This window comes from Coffea arabica, chromosome 1c (genome assembly GCF_036785885.1).
Source record: "Coffea arabica cultivar ET-39 chromosome 1c, Coffea Arabica ET-39 HiFi, whole genome shotgun sequence".
Taxonomy (NCBI): domain Eukaryota; kingdom Viridiplantae; phylum Streptophyta; class Magnoliopsida; order Gentianales; family Rubiaceae; genus Coffea; species Coffea arabica.
The window spans coordinates 12,775,561-12,795,855 of NC_092310.1; positions in this window are offsets into that span (position 1 = coordinate 12,775,561).

Consider the following 20,295-nt stretch of genomic DNA (forward strand, 5'->3'; position numbering starts at 1 on the left):
AAGTACATATATATGAAGCTCGATTAACCTTGACGAGCTTTTGAAATTCATATTAAGTTCGAGCTCAACTTGTCAAGTTGCTCTATTTACTCAAACTCGAGCTCGAAATCGATCAATAAGAGCTTGAACTTGTCCTTTGACAAAGCAAACTCATGAGCTATTCGATTAAACTCGATTGAGCTCTATTTACTCAAACTCGAGCTCGACATCGATCAATAAGAGCTTGAACTTGTCCTTTGACAAAGCAAACTCATGAGCTATTCGATTAAACTCGATTCTTTTGAACCCCTAAATACAACAGCAGAAGGAGCAACTTAGAAACTGTATGTTTATATGCTCACAATTCATCTCATTCAACAACAAAAAAATGACAATATTTAAAGCCTCTCAATCATCTTTCCTTGTCCTATTCGAACATATGATTGTGAGAACCCTGAAAATAGACATATAAATATCAGTGCATATTTTATTTGCATTTTAATTCCTTAATAAATTTTAGCACGAAGTCCAATTGTTTTTAAATAAGTATGTAGAATTAAACGTTATGTGCAAAATAAAAGAATTGTGCTAAACTACTAAACTTCTTAGTTTTGTTACATTAACTTCATATTTTGATGGTAAACTATTTCATTGATCTAATCATTAATTACTTTGAATTCTAGTATTGTAACTAATTGTTTTGAAATAAAAGTGTAGAGATAATTTTTAAGTAATAAATAATATAATTGTGCCAATATTGAATTATTCGGTTTTGCTATATTAAATTAATATTTCTTGAGTTAGATTAATTTATCGCCTTAAAATAAAATACTAAAATACTTAGTTTTCTTAATGTTGAAAATTAATGTTACCTGAGTAGATTAAGTATATAAAATTTCTTGAATTCCTATAACTAATTCTAAATTAGTGAATAACGTTAAATACTAATAAGAATGTTCACTATAAGACAAAGCCTATAAATTTTAGATAAACATGATACAAGTATACTAAACATAATTAAGGTGTGAAAAATTCGATAATTAAAGCCTTGCAAGATTAGCATATTATTAGGCGATCAAATTATACTTGGGGATAATTTTTGGAATTAAGTTAGAACTAAGGTCTTGAGTGGAGATTAGGAAGAGACGTGAAAGGACTAAAATGCCCTCCATACAATCTCAAAATGATCATGAAATTCAAAAACCAAATTGTCGGACAACCTTATAATCCACCTCTCCATTCGGCCAATGAGAAAACTTCTCCACTTGCACACTCAACTCTCTCATCCGTAGCTCATTTCCACTTCCTCTCCACACCACCATAACATTACCGCAGAAATTCCATGCACAGCCAAACAACTCCTCGGACAGCATGATTAGCCACCACCCCAGCCGGCCAACTGCATTCTTCACCACTTCAACACACCACCTCCCTAGCTGACCAACCGGTATCTTCACCACTGCAGTACACAACCTCTGCTAACACTCAACCTCTTCTCTTAAACCGGCACCATACACCTTTCTCTCCCTTCCATATCTCAAGCCACAATCTCATTTCTTCTACACAAACACATTTTCTCTCTGCCTCGCTATCATCGACCAAGAGTGAGGGAAAGGATGAGCTGCACAATATAGCCGAGAGTGAGGGAGGAAGCTGAGAGCTGCAATTCCATTTCTGGTTCTGTCCGCGAGCATCGAAGAGGGAGGAGAGGAGGAGAAACCGTGAGCAAACTTCCTACTGCATTCTCCAAAGACCAGCCAACTGCCATCCAGCCTCCACCACCACCAGCTGCAACCGCTACCCCCCAACCAGAACCAACATACCTGTGCGTGAGGACAAGAGCCGAGAGAGAGGGACAGACTGTAGCACCTTGTCGTGTGAGTGAGCATCCAGTGAGGTAAATTTCTGGACTGAAAAATGGTTAACCAGAGGTAGTATAAGCAAGCTTTGGACTTGCATGTGAGGTCTTTAAGCTCGGATGATGTATCTAGTTATGTGATAATTTGATGATAAGCTACCAGAAATTGGTTGGGAAAAAGAATGGGACTGGCGTGAGCTTGAGCTAGGATGTTGTAGCTTTAATTCGTTGTTTGTGGGATGATCAGAGTTTGTATTTGTGTATTAATCACCTGAAAACAAGATGATAAAGTCACGCATGAATTTAACTAGCCTGGATTGCACTAGAAAATAAGATATGAAACAGAATTCTTCACATGCAAACTCCTCCGAGAGTAGTTGCACAAAACTCTGGAGTTATGATTTTATTTTTGCTGCTGCCGAGCTGATTTCTGGTCTGGAATGATAGTTAATTAACTCAGTAATTGTGCATGTGAGAATTAAGGACCTAATACAAGGTTTTAACTGAAGAAAAAAATTGGATGATGAACTAAGGAGCTTAGGAAAATTCTGTTTTGCTGAAGAAAATTTCTGCCGAGAGTTGTCTTGAACAATGTAGTTTCATGTGGTATAATTTTGCTGTTTTGAGCCTCTAACCATGACTAATTAGTAAATTACAAGATGATTAAGCTACGTATGTAGTTAATTGGTTGAGTTAGATCAGAAAATAAAAGAAAAATGCAATCAGTTTCTGTGCAGCTTATAACCGAGGCTAGCTGGAATTTTTTTCTTGAAAAATTGGATGACTCTTGTTGTTGTTCGAAATTAATTCTTGAACTAAAAATGTTGGTCAGATAGTTAAGTAATTGTATGCTGAATTTGAGTATTTAAATCACTGAATAAGCCAAGGAAATTTTTATCCAAGCTTAATGGCTGCTGGAAAATTTAGCTAACCAAATGTTTGAGCTGAAAATATTAAACTGTTTCCAGATTTCACCAGTTGATGTTGAATATTTTCCCTTGGCATATAATGGTTTCGAAACGCAAGAAAAAGGTGTATTTTAAGAAAAAATAATAATAAGTTGTTTAGCAATGAAACATTTGATATAGTGAAAGATTTAACCAAAAATGTGGGAATACAAATGCTGGAAATTTTCCTTGCGGTTGCCAAAGTTTGAGTAAGAATTTCCAGTTTGAATGTGAAATTATTCTTTGAAGACATAAAGGTTGAAATACCTGGAACAAGTTGTTTTAAAGTTTATAAGATATATGGATGTGAAACTCTCGATATCTTGGGAGATTAAATGGGAGATAGTGAAGTGTGGCTGTGGATATAAGCTGGGAAAAATTTTCCAGCCTTAGTCAAGTCTGATAAAGAATTTCTTATTGATTTCCTCATAGATTTTGGGGCTGTGAAAAATTATATTATTGTTGAATTCACTTTATAATACCTTGAAATGGTCATGTATTTGAATTTTGGGGTGACAAGGTGATAGTATGGTTGGAATTTCCTGGCTGTGGAACAATTACTTGAGTATGAAGCTGTTGAAAATTTGGTCCTTGACTTTAAATACCTGTTAGTAAATTTAAACATTTGAAATGTTAGCCTTGTTGCTATAAGAATTTCTTGTTGGGTGCTAAGGGCTAATGATTGACGAAGCCCTTGACCATTTGAATGACTTTTATATAAATGTTAAAGTGAGGAAATTAAATTGCTGGAATTGTTTGAAAACCTTACGTTATTTTAATTAAGTGAGATGTGATTTGAGATTTGCCAAAAACCAAGTGCTAATGATTGACGAAGCCTTGGTCGTTTAATTTAGTCTTAATCTGAAATGAATCTGCTGAAACCTAGGGCTAATGATTGAGGAAGCCCTAGTGAGACTTCTATTTGAAATGTGAGTTTGATATATTGACGAATCTGAAAATATTACATGTGTGTGTGAATCGGAATGGTAAGGAATCCGTTTTGGTCTGGTAAACTTGAGAAAATTTAAGCAGGCCTTTTAAATATATCCTAGCTCTAGTATGGTACGATAAAACTTAGCACAGTGTGTTAAAGTTAGAAATTACATGTAGGGATTTTCTAAACCTTGTCAACTCAATATTTCTTCTTTAAGCTTAAACTAGCCTTATTACTTTTAGAAAATGATTTCACTAGTTCCTAAGACCTAAGTCTTGATTTATTTCATTTCCTTTAAATAGGCCCTGGCTAGTTGTTTAGAGGAACATTTCAAAAAAATACAAGATTTTAGTGACTTTAACTAAAACCAGCAGAAAACTTACTTTAAATAAAATAATACTAGCCGCACTCTTATAAAGAAAAGTATTTAAAGGAAAGCCATGTAAAACATTTCCTACTTTTACTAACCCTTAATCCTTAGTGGATTGTCGAATTATTTCAGGAGAATAAACCATTTATAAACTAGAGAATCCTTTATAGTTATAAACCTGGAACTTGAATAGAAATTGAAAGTGTTATATTTGTACTTTAAAGGTCAAACTTGATTTTAATAATTTTAAATAAAAGGCGCAGAAAACTTGTTTGGCAAGAAATCTTATTCAAAGCAAATTGGTTCTGGTTTGCACCTCTAGAAAGAAAGAAATCCTATGAAGTATTTCATCACTTTCACTAGTTTAACTCTAGGGAAATTATTAATTTATTTGGAGTAGATAAACTAGTTATATACCAGATAACTTTGTATTTATAAACCAAGAACCGTACTACAACACTTATAGTTTTAAATTCTGGATTTCTAGGGTATAACGAGGACGTGGATTTTTGAATCCCAGCTTGAATTCTGAACTTCACTTTTGGTGAGTGTCTCTGCTTGTTTTATGCCTACGTGGTTAAGTGCTTTATCAACTCGCTATGTGATAATTGTCAAAATGCAATAAATGGTTTCTGATCCATCGAAGTGAGCAGTGTGTACTTTATCGCACTAGCCGTTCGAGTGGTGATGTGTGTGAAACATTTTCTAATGAATCCATGAATCTAAACGTAGTTGAGTCGTTGGGTGAATCCCTCGACTTCTGAATCCAACTACCATAACATCTGAATCCATGAATCTAAATGTAGTTGCGTCGTTGGGTGAATCCCTCGACTTCTGAATCCAACTACCAAAACGTCGTTGGGTGAATCCCTCGACCAATCAATTACGGGTATATCTCGAGTATACTGCGTCGGTAGACGAAGTCGGGCCCGAAGCAGAGGTATGAATGGTGACGGGTTAGGATTAAAATAAGTGGATCTACATGGACTATAAGTAGTGAAAGTTGACGGAGGGTCAACTACGAGGGTATCTGATCAAGCGAGGAGAATGGCTCCTGAGAGCCCCTGTATCCTACCTTGTGCTGTTACCCGCTTTCCTAACTGTTTCAATTCGATTTAAATTATTACCCGCTGTTTGATTTATGTGATTGCATGCCTTGGGGCACCACTGAGCTTTAGCTCACCCCACGTTTATTGTTTTCCTTAACAGGTTCTGGAAACTGAAAGCGGAATGCTTACTTATGTTTTCCTTTTGGATTGTATTTGAATATTATAACTTATTCTGTGGGCTGTAATGTGTTATTTGAGATAATGCACTTTTCCTTTGGATTGCCACTTGAAGCTGGAAAATGTGTAACCTTAATTCGATTACTTGGCTTGTAAGTTGTATTATGGATTTATGCATTTTATCTATCCGGTTTGTGATGACTTTGTACTTTGGTAAGTAGCACGTAGGACGTTTAAGGGCCTCGACTGGCGATTTTATCATTGCTATCTCTAAAGATAATGTGGCTTTAAGGAAGATCTTATTGGGGAAAAATCGTTTTGTAATAGATTAGGTTGTTATGCTGAAGGATTTGGGTTAGATTGCTCGCGTGAGTCTTGGCGAGAGCTGGGCAGACGGCCCGCCAACCCTTTGGTTCGCCTCAGGGGGAAGTGGGGTCGCCACAATGATGATTTCCATAAACTAATTAAAATTGAATTCCTTTAGTAGTCTTCTGTTGGAAGAACAATAGACCTAGAACATATTAAGTTGGATTAGCCATCTACTTTTGCATGTTCATGTATTGGTGTTTTCTTAAAGTAGCAGAAAAAGCTTAGAGAAAATTTATTTCCCTATGGCCACCCACAAAAAAAGCAGGGTGGGACTAGGGCAAGTGTGAAGGCCCAAAATTTTCATACCTTTCATTTTGGCTTATTTGCTTGTATATATAGTGAATGATAACGGATTGTTGTACCTTATCGTTTCTTTTAATTGATTGTCTAACGTTTTGTAGCATGACATATTTATGGAAAGAAAGAGATTTCAAACCCTAGCTTTGACCAAGAAAAAAAAGGATTTTGTTCATTTTTGCTCACTTTTAGATGTTTGCAAGTTGTGTTGTTGTGACCCGATAGTTAGTTACATATTTTCTATGATTTTCATTTACTTGCCTTGAATTCTTGATTGTTTTATTAGTTGAATCATGATTTTGACCTATTTGCTTATTTTACTTGGTGCATGTTTCATTTGATGCATGTTAAGTTTCATAGTGTCACTACAAGAAAAATTATATTTGGAGGCACAACAAAATGATGGAATAGGGAACTTTTAGAGGCACTTAGACTATTGAGGCGTACACATGAAATGTCTACTAAACTACCCGTTTGGAAAAGGTTGGAGGCACTTTTTAATGCCATGTTTAATGAATGTGATACACTCACAATTGCTATGATAGAAATTGCAAATAGGCACAAACCAATGTCTCTAAAGATGCACTATAAAGGCGTTTTACTTGGTATCATTTTTGTCCTTTTTAGGACACTTGTACATGTTGCCAAAAGGTGTTTTTCTAGGCACAATGAAGTGCATTATATACATTAATGGAGGCAGTTTACAATGTAGTGTTTACCTGTCTTTCAGGGCATTTTCTACCATTGTTAAAAGGAATTTTCAAACTCTCAAAAAAGTATCACGATATGTGGCTTTAGTAGATGCATTAGTTTCAATGTGGACATTGGCAAGTGCCTCAATAGCTGTCTTTTTTTTGGTGCAATTTTCATCCAAATTTTGTACTCTAATCTCCTAATACAATACGCCAAACACATAACATGCAAAAGTAAGATAGCCACTATGCCAAAGAATATAAATCTGCTTGAAAGTTTATACCTCATAATAAATTTTGTGACCATTTCATAAAGTACACAAATTTGAAGTTAATTCAAAAACTAGTATTGCTTCTCTAAACAAAAGGCTGCCATCCAACTCTTGCAATAGAATCCAGCAACATCCTCAAGAACACAAAAATATTCCACAAATTTGAAGTTAACTCAAAAACTAGCATTGCTTCTCTAAACAAAAAGCTGTTGTCCAACTCTTGCGATAGAATCCAGCATTGTCTTTTCTAAAAGTGCAACTATCAATCCTCATGAATCTTCACCAGTCGAATCATTTTCAAATTTAATCCATCTGGATTCTTTACATGTTTCACAATGCTTTCTGCTTGCATCTACTCCCCAATACAAAGTGCAGTCATTCGGACATGCATCATAGTTATCATACCCAAGTCCTAATTCTTTCATTAACTTTTTAGCTTCATAATAAGACTTAGGCAAACTATCCATTGCATCTGGAAAGGCTTCTTTCAATAAATCAAGTAACATATCAAAAATTTTGTTGCTGAGTTTACCAAGGCGTTTGAGGTGAAGCAACCAAATCATAAAGGAAAGTTTTGAGAATCTTTTACATCCAGAGTAAAGCTCTTTGTTAGAATTATCAATTAGATTGTAAAAATTTTCAGCTTCTACATTGGGCAATTGGTTTTTGTATTTAGTTTCATCTATCTTTGTATGATCTTGTTCAAGAATTCCCAATGCATCATGAACCAAACGATGCATATCATCAAGTTCACTCCGTACCCCATGTGAGATATCATGAGAAATAGGTTTGGTGCACTAGAGTAAACAAATGCTCCATGAGCTGCCCAATGGGTGTATCCTTTAACAAAATCATAAACTGTCATATGAAGTTCTGCATTCTCCCAGGTAATACATACACCACACTTACATTCTTTACATGGACATAATATCATCCCATTTATACTTGAATTCTAGAATGCATAATCTAAGAATTTTTGCAAACCATCCCAATATTCTTTGCTTCGTCTATTCTTTTGCATCCAAGTTTTATCCATATTCTGTAACCATGACATATTTAACCTTAAAATATGCACATTCATACATATACATATATATGTATAATCAAAAAGCAATTAAGAATATCAAGAAGGTATTTGGAAGTCAACAAGAAGGTCACTGTTTGAGGTAAAAGCACAAGACATGAGCAAACAGATTGAACCCCAAAGGTTTTCCACCACTAGCCATTTATCACGTATCACCAAGTAAACAGTTTTTTACACGAATCAATGTTAAGAATAAAATTTGCATGTCATATGATATATCCACTGCAATGACACTCCAATTTAGAAAAGAAATTAAGAATTCGAATGACCAAAAGATGAAAAGGAACGTACATTACAGGTTCAAACAAATGAACAAATTTAATATCATATATGTAACATAATCTAATTTCTAATAAAAAAGAACATAAGAATATAAGTTAGCTTGTACCTCTAGCGAAATCAATGTGCACCGTCTTCAAGAACGAACACTTTTCATAGATAGCTATCTTCAATTCAAACCTGTTATGAAACATTAATGAACTTAAGTAAAATTTTAACAATTGTATAATATTTTGAATAGGTGGTATACGTCCTTCACTAATTATTCAAGAAGAAAATAACATCAGCTTGCAAATTTCTTGACAAATATTTTAAAAAATGAGAAAGAACCAAAAGTGCTAAATGACTTTTCCTAATTATTCTGAAGCAAATAGAACAAATAAATATAGAAGAGCAAATGACATTTTCTTATACAATTTCCTAATTACAATTTTCTTATAAGTTACAACTGTAGTCTTTGCTATAGTGGAATCGATGGCAGGCGGTTCATCATCAAGCTTTTCAGTAACCTAATTTAATATCCCAGATACTCCCTATGTCTGCTACTTTAGACAAAAAATTCTGTTTTTCCATACTAGATCAGCAAATGACATTTTAGTAGAGGATATACCTGTCAAATTAGCATCAAAGAAGCTAGCTCCTACTAATGTTGCGCTTTTGAATTTGGCTTGCCTAAGTATTGACTGTTCAACAGAATTCACATGACGTCACGCGACTTATCCAGGATTGAATACCCCAACCAAAAAAAATGAAAAGGAAAAAGGTATGCAGCATACTTAATCTAAATGCACAGAGAAGTGGATGAATTTCAATTCCACATACAATTTTAAAATCTTGCTTGATCAAACTCGTCCCATTAAAATCTTTCCCAAAGAGATCTTGTTCCCTGGTAACTTCTGCACCGTAAGGACCTCCACCCTTTTCTCCTCCGATTACATAACCCAAAATCATTAATCATTAAAAAAAACCACAATTTTGAATCACAATAAATGCTAAAATAATTGCAGGCTAAATTGTAGTTTTGGTTACCTTGAATGCTAAAGCAGAGTCGGATGCAAAGAAGAGGGAAGCAGAGAGAAGGGCAAGAAAGCTTGCCCTGGATATTGATTCTCCCAAGCAAAGCCGAGGATCCTGATAAGCTTGACACTGATGATTCACGGGACGTTGTAATGTCAATGATGATGGATTTTGTGAATAGGGTCCAAGGGTTTAGATTTGGAGAAGAAACTGGTGGAACTTTTGGTGTGAATTGTGAGAGGCGGAGCTTTCAAAGAGAAGTGTATTTGGGCAAACTTTTAGTGAAGGGGAAAAATTTTCCCTGCCGCGTTCTTTTTTTTCTTTTCCTTATGCTTTCTCACCATTTCTTTTATATCAGTGACAAAACTACGTTGTTTCTATCTCAATTTCCTATTACTTCTGCTGACATTCATAGGTAATGCCCTAATAGCTATTCTAATTTGACACATCAAATTTTTCATTTTAGAAAAAATATAAAACAAAGAGCAATGGTATTTGGTTCATGTTATTTTATTATGACACTCACTTTTTTATGTCTTCATAAAAGATGTAAACCAACACCTCCAAAAAAGTGTCCTTATAGGTATGTCATAATAAGACCTTTTTCTTGTAGTGTGTATGACACTAGTTTGATCGGCTAGTGAGATTTGTGCGTTATATTTGGTGGATGGGAACGAGTGTGGTGCCAGAGGGATTATGTGATTAAAAGTGTTAAAAGTCGATTTGGAGAAGTCCTAAATATCTTGGTGTTTGGAGACAAAAGAGAGACAAAGAGATAGACTTAAGTTGGATTAGTACCACTTGTTGATCATCCAAGAAGTCTTGCCAAGACTTTGACCAAAAGTTTGTCTTGTATTTATCTTCCAATTTACACCAAAAAACCTTCATTTTTGCTCCATGAAGGCCGAAACTAAGAGAGAGAAAAGGGAGAAAAACTCTTGCATTTTCACTTTGAAATCTTGCTAGATTTTGTGGGAAAATCAACCTCAAACCCTAAATCCATCCTTAGAAGGTTGTAACAAAGAAGAAAGGTTGCAACAAGGAAGAAAGAAGCTTGGAGTGGTGTGATTTTGAGGGAAGAAAGCTGTGATTTGCTACTCTCCTTAGGAATTGAAGGTAATCTTGGTAAGGAACTATTTTCCCCTTTAATCTTTCATTTTATGGATATATTACTTGAATATGGAAGATTTCATAGGTTATGAAGTTGGTGGAACTTTTCCAGCTTTGATTCACATTTTCCAGCCATGAGATGATTATTTTCTAACTTTGCTATGAAATTTTGGGCTGCCATGAGGATTTTCCAATTTATACATGTATTTTTGGCTTTACTTGAAGGATTTCTAACTCTTGGTGTCAAATTCCAGCCTAGGGTTTAAAATTTCTGCTTAGGGTTATGATGTATATATGCTAGGGATATGCTTAAATTAGTTAGTTTTGTGGTTGAAATTGCTAGAAGAGGTATTGGCTTGAAACCCTCTCTTTTCTTCAAGTTTCTAGTAGATTTGTAGCTAGAAAGATTAGATCTTTGATGGGTTGATGATGGGTTTCTTTGAAATCTTGATTTATGTAGATGACTTGAGGAAAATTTCTGTTTGAAAGTTTCTTGTTGGCTGAAACTTTTGAGTGCCGTTAGCCCTTTATTTTCAAAAATTTTGGGAAAAATCTTGCTCCACAAATTTTGTTAGACATTAAACTTTGATTGTGAGTTGGATTTGAACCAAAAATCATGAGCTTAAGTGGGAAGGTTAAGTCAAGTGTTGCTAAAAAATTTTTCCGCAGGAGACTCTAAACAATCTTGGAAAATCTATTATATCTTGGCATAGAAAGATCCGAATAGAGTTCTGTTTATTGCATTTGCAACTAGACTCATAACTCTTTTAATTGTATAACATTCATGGTTTGGTTCACTTTCTATAAATACCAGTAAAATTTCAAAGTGAGCTGAAAATCCAATACTGTCCTGTTTTTGCACTTAGTTGAGCAGTAACTTAGAATTTTGCACTAATTTATGGGCAGAATTTTATGAAGGTGTCTTATACCATTTTATAAAATTTATGATTTTTCGACTTACGGAACTCAAGTTATACTTTTTCAAAAAATGTCACCAAAGTTGGAGATTTTATCAAATGGATTGAGTGGGACTTGGAAAACTTTGGAAAACATTTCCTGGGTTTTAAACTTTGTTTTGGTGAGATTTTGGATGCTTAAATTGCTCTCCTCACTTTTAGAATACATTTAGATTTTTCCTTGATTTGTACCTTCAAATTTGCCATTGAACCCTACATGTTTGAGAGGCTATCTTGTATAGACTTGTGACTCATAGTTGAGCCTAATATGTGAATTTTGTTCACTTAACCTTTGGATGGTTGGACCATAATATCTTTATCTTGGATGTTCTTAGAGTTTGTTGGTGAGCACGAGCATAATCTGGGGACGAACTTTTGACATTTACTCTACTGATAGCGGTGAGTGTCCCTTGCATATGTGTGCTTTAAATGACTATGTAGCATGTTGTGAATGTTGTCTGAATGTTAAATGCTTTCCAATGATTACTAAATGGATTTTCGATTGGCGAGTATGTACTTTATCGCACTCGACCCAAACAAAAGTGAATTTTCAATGATTGAATGCTACTTGTGCATGAATGTAAGACTTTTGGCTGAATTAGGCCCTTGCCCTTCGTTGCCAGTCGACTCGCGCTAGAAGTGGTTTCGGTCGGTCAACTAGTGACCCTAGAACAATATTTGGTATGCTCGAGTATTACCACGAAATCTGGTGGACAACTGGCTAGTGAATTCAATGCAATGGAATCAATGAATGAATGACATGAACAATGAAGGAGTTTTCACTTGCAAATGTTTTCTAATGTCGGAGGGATAAGAAAAATGGTTGGCAAATGAATGAATGAATGACTTCAATGAATGGCTCCAAGGAGCATGTATCCTTTCAATGAATGAACGATTGATTCTTGAATAACTGCTTATTACTGTGCTAAATGTAAATGTTTCCGTGTTTTGCCTACATGATTGCTTGTTTGGGAACCTCACTAGCCTTTTAACTCATCCCATTAGTTTGTTCTCCTTACAGGAGTGAAGGCTGAAGCAAGTAAGCGTGAACTAGTGTGTATAAGTTTCTTGTACTTGTACTTTTGTGGATTGAATGTATTTGTGATATTTGGCAATGTAAAGCTACGTTTCATTTTTGGCTTGTAAATGAAGTTGAATTATGGTTGATTTAAGGACCTTCTATGTTAATCTAGAGGCGTGAAAGACCATTTTCAAAAATGTCAGTGAGTGAGTCCCGGCGAGAACTGGGCAGGCGGTCCACCAAACCCTTGGGTTAGCCCTAGTACTCCTACTGTACTTTTATTTGCTTATTTGAGGTAAGATTTGGCCCTCATCGAATATGTGACGACTCCACCTCTCCCTAGGGTGTACCCAAGGGTTTGGCGGACCGTCTGGCCTAGCTCTCACTAGAACTCACTCACGTCGTCACGAAATTTAAAAAGTAACAACCTCAACAATAAGGGCAATATCAATTATAACCCTAGACATATACAATCGTGGACATCAAATGCCCATGCAATCTCTAAATACAGCCGAGGAGTTAAACTTACAAAATAAAATCAAACAAGCCCACTAGAGAGCTAAGGAGTGCCTACGCGAGCAACTAACAAAACTTAAACAAAGTCTATGTCTTCTCCAATTCCCACTCTCACATTCTTACCCCTGTAAGGAAAACAAATTTATGGAATGAGCTAGAAGTCCAGTGAAATTCCAAGAAAACATGCAAGTAAACTAGCAGGCATGATATAATGTATAGCAAAGCAGGTAACCAGATAGGGCATGCAATAATATACAGTAAAGATCACATTCCTATCAAAGGGTATAGTTTGCTCTCAGAAGCAGGTACCATGGCAGTTTGTCCAGGGTCTGTTGACTCTCCGTCGACCATGGAATTATAATATCTGTAGATCACCACTAAACGTCAATCTCCGTCTACCAATCATTCCCCTATCGAGCCCGAACACCAATCAAGTATCCAGGGTTCGTCAATCTCCTCGACCAAACCCATGCCGGCTCGATTCAACTAACTAGCCATGGGTTGGGTTTACAACCCCAAGTATTCAAGTATTCATGATTTGGACTTAAAATCCCAAGTATCAAGTATTCACGAGTGAAGTTGTTAGCTGTGACCCAACGCTCACGCAAGTAAACATTGGAGACGTTAGTTATCACCTAACACTCCGTATTCAAGCATGTCACTAGTTCAAGTCATGAATTCAAGTCACGAGTAATCAGGTTAGAAATTTCATCATTTACTCAAGGTTGCCCAACTTATCCGACCGCCCTAAGGTTGGTCTCAAGCAAAAGATCCAACGAGGGCTCAATTCAGCCATTACAGACCTACATTCACGCATACGCATGAGTAACCCAAGTTCCCACTTACCGACGTCTCGAATAAGTGTCCAAGGGCCCAATTCAACTACTGGAAAAAGATATACAGCAGGTCTATAATTATGCACATGTACATACAAATCCGCACGCAAGATCAAATATTTCAAGTCAAGATATAGGTCACTTGTAAATCAAATTGCTTGTACATGCATGAACAAGATATCAAAAGTTTAGTTAAGTTAATTCAAGTGCGATAAAGTACAAATCGCCTAAGAAATGACAACTCAAGTGCCTAGCAATTTCTAGCAACGATAAGTATGGAACATGCAATTGGAACACTTATCAGTTCAAAATAGAGCAACATTAAACGTTCGTCTCCAAGTTATTTGTGTATTCATCGTCAAACCCTAAGAGCAACCAAGATAAAACATATGGCCTAACCATCCAAAACTTAGGTGAACGAAGTTCACATTTTAGACTTAACTATGGGCCATACACCTATCCAAGTTGGCCTCCTAAATCACAAGGGTTCAAAGACAAATTTGAAAGTACAAATCAAGGAAAAATCCAAGTACATACTAGAGCAATGATTGAAATATAGTTTTGGAGTGAAAAGAGAACATTTGGACCCAAAAAATATGAGTAACCAAAGAGTTCCTTATTTTATTTCATGGCTGGAAAATTCCAGCATCTAAACAGTGAAGAAAAACAAGGTAGTTCACCTCTTTAAGTTATGATATTCGCTCCAATTCAACCTTCCCCTTGTAGTTCAAGGTTTTAGCAAGTGAAATGAGCAAGATTGAGTCCAAAAGACCACCAAACCAAAGGACTTTAAGGCTAAAAGACAGCAAAGTAACTAAGCTGCAAGCCTACCAGAATTTTTGAAATGAACTAAGCACAACATGAGGTTTTCACCTCCCAAACTCATGGTTTTCGCTCAAGTTCAGCCCACAAGAGTCTTAACAGGTGTTTGGAACAAGATTTGGCCAAAACTCAACATGAAAAGGTTGGAAAACAAAGTCAAATGCATCACCATCAGTTTGGCCAACAAACAATTCGCAGTCAACAAAATTAGAGGGAAACACCAATGAAACCTCTTCATTTCAACCAAAATTCAACACACAAGTAAACCTTAACGGTTGACCAAGTATCCTAGACAAGTTTATCACAAAATCACCTCACAATTAAAGGAAATCAAGTTGGTTTCCATTCGGCCAGCAAGCAAGGCAGAAAAACAGCTAACCTCCCCTAATTTCCTTATGTTTCTCCTCCACATTTAAAGCTTAACTTCATGGCACAACATCCTTAATCAAATCCCCAAGTTATAGGAAATAAAAGGTACTTGTTCTAGGCCACAAATCTAACCAAATTGGTCATATACATACCACCATACCAAAACTGAAATATTGCATCTTAAGCTGGAATTTACAAGCACAACCTGGAGCTTTATATAATGAAGTCCAAATGCATACTAAAGTTGGGAAATCGCCATAGCAAGACCAAAGAGACATAGCACAATTGGAATTAACAATTCAAAGCTGAAATTTCTAAATCAAAGCTGGAAAATTCTATAGCAAAGCTAAAAATTCATACTAAAGCTGGAAAATTCGAATATAGAAGCTAGATAACCTCATATTTCATATCCAACCTCATATCAAAACTAAACCATTCATATCAAGGCTGACCAATACATTTCAAAGCTGAAAATTGCAACCTACTAAGCAAAACCATGAATTCTTCTAGGAAATCCATCATAATCAAGGCATATGTTGCTTAAATGGCAAAATAAGAAAGAAAAAGAGAGGTTCTTAGTATAATACCTCAAACCCCCAAGATAAGTAGCAAGACAAGAGCTTTCTTCCTCAAGTAACTCCACCAAAAGCTTCCCTCCAAGCTTAACTCAAGATTGGTCGGTGTGGATTAGAGTTGGTGTTTGGATTTCTCATGGATTGAGTAGGAAATCAAGGCTAGAAAAATGGAAGTTTTCTCTCTTTTCTTTCTCCCTAAATTCGGGCACCAAGAGGAAAGAAAGCTTGGGTTTTGTGGTGAAATGGAAGCTTAATCCAAGATAAATACAAAACTAATCTTAGTCAAAGTCTTGGTCCAAAATTGGATAGATAATTGACATTTGTCAAGAAGGTAACTCAAGTCTATCTCTTTGTCTCTTTTTTGTTTCCAAACACCAAGATATCTAGGGTTTCTCCAATCAACTCGTAGCACTTCTAGTCACACAATTTCCCTTGCACAACACCCCTTCTTGTCCACCAAATTTAGCACAAAAACCTCACTAGTGGGTCCCACTTCCAAAACGCACTACGAACTTAACATACACTAACATATAGAAGAAAATTGATAAAAATCTTGACTCACTTATAAAATTTTTTAGGAAATTAAGGCAATAAAGTAAAGTAAAGAAAATGTATTCAAAGAAATAAAATCAAATATAAAATAATTTTCGAATCCTCAGAAAATATACTTATTTATTTGTTTTTTAAATATTAATAAAATTTGGGGTGGGATCCCCCTCCCGTATATGGGATTTGCCAAAAAAACTAACTACAATGTCTTTACAATTAGCTGATAGGCCTATCTGATGTCCTATATTGTGTTTTGCCTAATTTGGTTTAGAATTCATATGTAGGAGTCGATGATATGGGTCTACTCAAGGTTGACATGGGATTGGGCGGTCAAGCTACCTATTTGGTTAAAGTACTAACGATTAAATGTAAGATCTTGGCTTATTTGTTGAGTTATAATATTATGCCAAAGTGTAACACTATGAATGAGATACATCTCAGTGATATTTGTTTCATGGATGAACTTTGGCAGCGTTAGGAGATGACGTCACTATTATTCCACTCCCAAACATCATTAGATACCTGAGACCATTAGGACTATCAAACAAAAAATGACTATGAGTTGTGTTTGTGTTCTTACTTGAATTTTTACAAAGCATAGAGTGGATTTGATAGGAAAGGAATCAGTTCAAGTTGTTTCTAGTGATCATGTGACCTTCGTAACTCTCTCACTTCTTTGATATGCTAAGATTGGTGGCTAGTGGCAGAATATAGATTTCTGATTGCTAGAAGTAGACAAAAATGTTGATACTCAGACATCTCTTGCTATTAATTGGGACACTTCAAGAAAAATGTTTCACAACCCAAAGATAGGAGTTTTTGGTCAACATATCTAGCAATGTTGCAAGCTCTTCTGATGATGTTCATGAGTCTAGACAAATTATCATCTCGAGTCTAGACAAGTTTTTGAGACCTATATGGATTCTACTGAGGCTCATGTAAGGCAATATGAGGAATGATTAAATCAAATTGAAATCCAAATTTATGAGTGCAACAGCACATAGGGGATGATTCTACCACCATAATTTCTTTTCTTATTATTTAGTTTTTCTGTCTTAGTTCTAGCATTTGGACAAATTAGTTTATTTTTATTATTTTTGTTCATGGATTTTGTGGTGGTATGTATGACTTTTGCTGATTTTTATTGTTTTGGAATATTATTAGTAGTGTTTACTTCATTTTGATCTCTCCAATTATTTTCTCTCTTTGCTTGTCTATCCTCGATTGTGTTTCTCATTTCCTTGCAAGGGTTTTAATTGTCATAGTTGGATCAATTACCATGGGTTTTAGAAGGCTCTCACTTAGTAATGAAAATGACTTGTCACTCACACTAGTTGAGTAATTTTTTCTTTCTTCCTTTTATTTTTGCTTGTTGATAACATTGATGACAATGTTACTTTTATTTTTGCTTCCAAATAAAATTACTAGCTTAATATGATTTATATTTGGGGAAGCTAAGAAGTGCTTGCCCTTTTGAGTGTTGTTCACTCATAATTCTCTTATAAGTAACACATATGCCCTAAATATATATATATATATATATATATCGATGCAAATGAATTGTTTCCCTGACACTACAATATGAGAAAACATTCTTGCAATAATTAAAGAACATTCCTAATTTTTTAGTAAAATCTTGGTGAAATGGATCCACACCTTGGACCCTGACTTCACTTCTCTTTTCCTCTTTTAACCTTTATTTGCTTCTTCTCCTTCCGGTCTTGGTTTGGATTTAGGCATTGTGGTATTGACATCTTTGATTGCAATATCAATGTTTTCATTGTTTGCATCCAACATCTAATACACAAAAAAAGACATTGTTAAAAAGGGAAAATGTATACTTACCCAAATAAAAGGAATAAGAAAGTGATTCTTGTATAAAAAAATATCATTATGTAAATATAACAAATTCACATCTCAAAATTTTCCCTTTTCTTAAATTCTAAGAAAGTAGTTCAAAAATGAATAGTAGTCAAAAGATTTAGGTAATAACGAAGAACAACAATGAGTGAGCTTAAATTAAAGTAAACTAGCTAATTGGATATCCAACCCAAATCTTGTCAATGTTGTTATTGGTCACTAAGAAACAACTAGAATCATCAAAATCATAAACTAAGACAAAAGTCAATTAAATAATGAGTCCATTGGGTACTAAAAATGTGATATCCCGAATTTTAGGACAATGTTTTTCCCTCGTTGTTTTAAAATTTCGATTTATTTCCTTTGTTTTGTTTTAAAAACATTGTTTTTTTAATTGGACACTTGAAATTTAAAACAAGTTTTACTTGTGACTAAAAGATTATTATGTAATTGAGTTTATGTATGACAATGCATATTTCATTATAGGTAATTATAATGGTTTGGTGGTTAGTAGATTAATGAGGTGAAATGAAACTTATGGATTTCATTAAATTAGTGATCTATGGAGTTAATTGTAAAGATTAAAAGAAGTTGGGGTCATAGTGTGAGGATTAGCAAAGTAAGATTATTAGTAACATCAAAGCTTCTAGGATCTTCCCAAACTTAAATGTGATTGGCAGAGAAAAAGTCTAAGTTGACCATTGGCTTAAATATCTTCTATTGTTAGTAAATGCAAAACAAAGCCAAAACTTAAGAGGAAAAAAAAGAGAGAGGGCCGAGAGCTCTATGGGAGGTTCAAGAGGAAAAGTTTCAACTTTGGTTTATTGATTTCTTGCTCAATCTTGCAAACTAGCCGATAGCTTCACCAAATAATCCATAGAAATTGCTTATGAAGGTGGATTGCTATCTTGGAGTGGAGTGTTTTGGTGGTTCAAGCTTCCTAGGGGTTGTTGTGCTTCTCTAATGCTAGGTAAGGTTGGTATTAATTCATGTTTGTGTTCTTTATTGGTTTACAAGTGAAAGTTATGGCTTGTTTAGATAGATTTCATGATTTTAGTAGTAGTTCTAGTAAATTCCAGCTTTCTAGTGTAATTTTCAGCTTTGGTTGTTGAAATGGATGGTTATTCTTGGTGTTCATGTTGTGATAATGCTTATGCTTAGTGCATGGAAGTGAATTCATGGTTAAAAATTGTTGGGTTGTAGCATATAAAATTTCGGTCAGCAAAAAAGGTGATTTGTAAGAATTGATTTCCAGTTTTAATGCTGAAATTGTCCTGTTTCTGACCGTATCTTTTAGTCCATGTTAGAGGCCGAATCGGCCTTAGATCAAAACATGAAAGTTGTATGAAATAATGCTTTATAGCTGTCTACAAAATTTCAACTCAATCCGAGCACTATAGCACATGAAAATACAAAAATACCCTTGACTGCCATAGGTAGAGTTCTGTGGACAGTTTTGAAATTTCACTAATCTGACCGCATTTTTTTACCCTGATCTGTACTAAATTAGCATTTGAACAAAACATGGAAGTTGTAGTGATATGTTTTATCTTTCCAAAGCCCCTAAAAATGCCCCAATCGGACTTTAGTAACCTGAGTTATTGTCATTTGAACATAGTGCGGTTAACTAGCCTGTTGGTGAGATTCTGGTTCTGTAATTTGAAAATTTGACCTGGATACACTATGAACTGGGTTAAGTGGTCTTCATCAAAGTTGTAACCCCCTGTTTTAGCTTCGAAATGGTATAAATTTCACCACAAACTGATAATCATAGCTTCGGTTGTGACTGATACGCTAAGAGACATCAAATCTGACATTTGGCTATTCGTCTTTAAACTTGATTTCTAGCTGCCGTGTTAAGACCTGTGTTGTAATTGCACTATTTTGGGCCTAGTTGTAGGGCTATTGTGTTATCATTTCATATGTGTGACTTTGGAACTGATTTGAGGAAAATATTGAAGCCATAAATAACTGAAAAATAGGTAAACACAAGGGGCATGCTGCCCAAATTTTCACTAGAGGAATAAATTAGCCTTTGGAGTTGTAGTTCTATATTTTGCAAATTTGACCCGGATCCACTGAAAACTGGGTCAAGTTGTCTTCATAAAAGTTGTAATCTTTTGTCTTAACTTCAAGATACTACCTAGTACGCATTGATCCGATAACCACAGCTCTAGTTATGATCAAAACTGTGTAACTCGTTTTCATACCGTTGTCATTTCCGCGCACGCGCGCATGTATTTCCTTGTCCTTTTTGCTGCTTGGATCGTTTTAGTCCATATTTCCATTTGTGATGGTCGATTCACTGATAGTTGAGCATAATCTTCTATCACAGGTAGTGACGAACCGGACGGAGT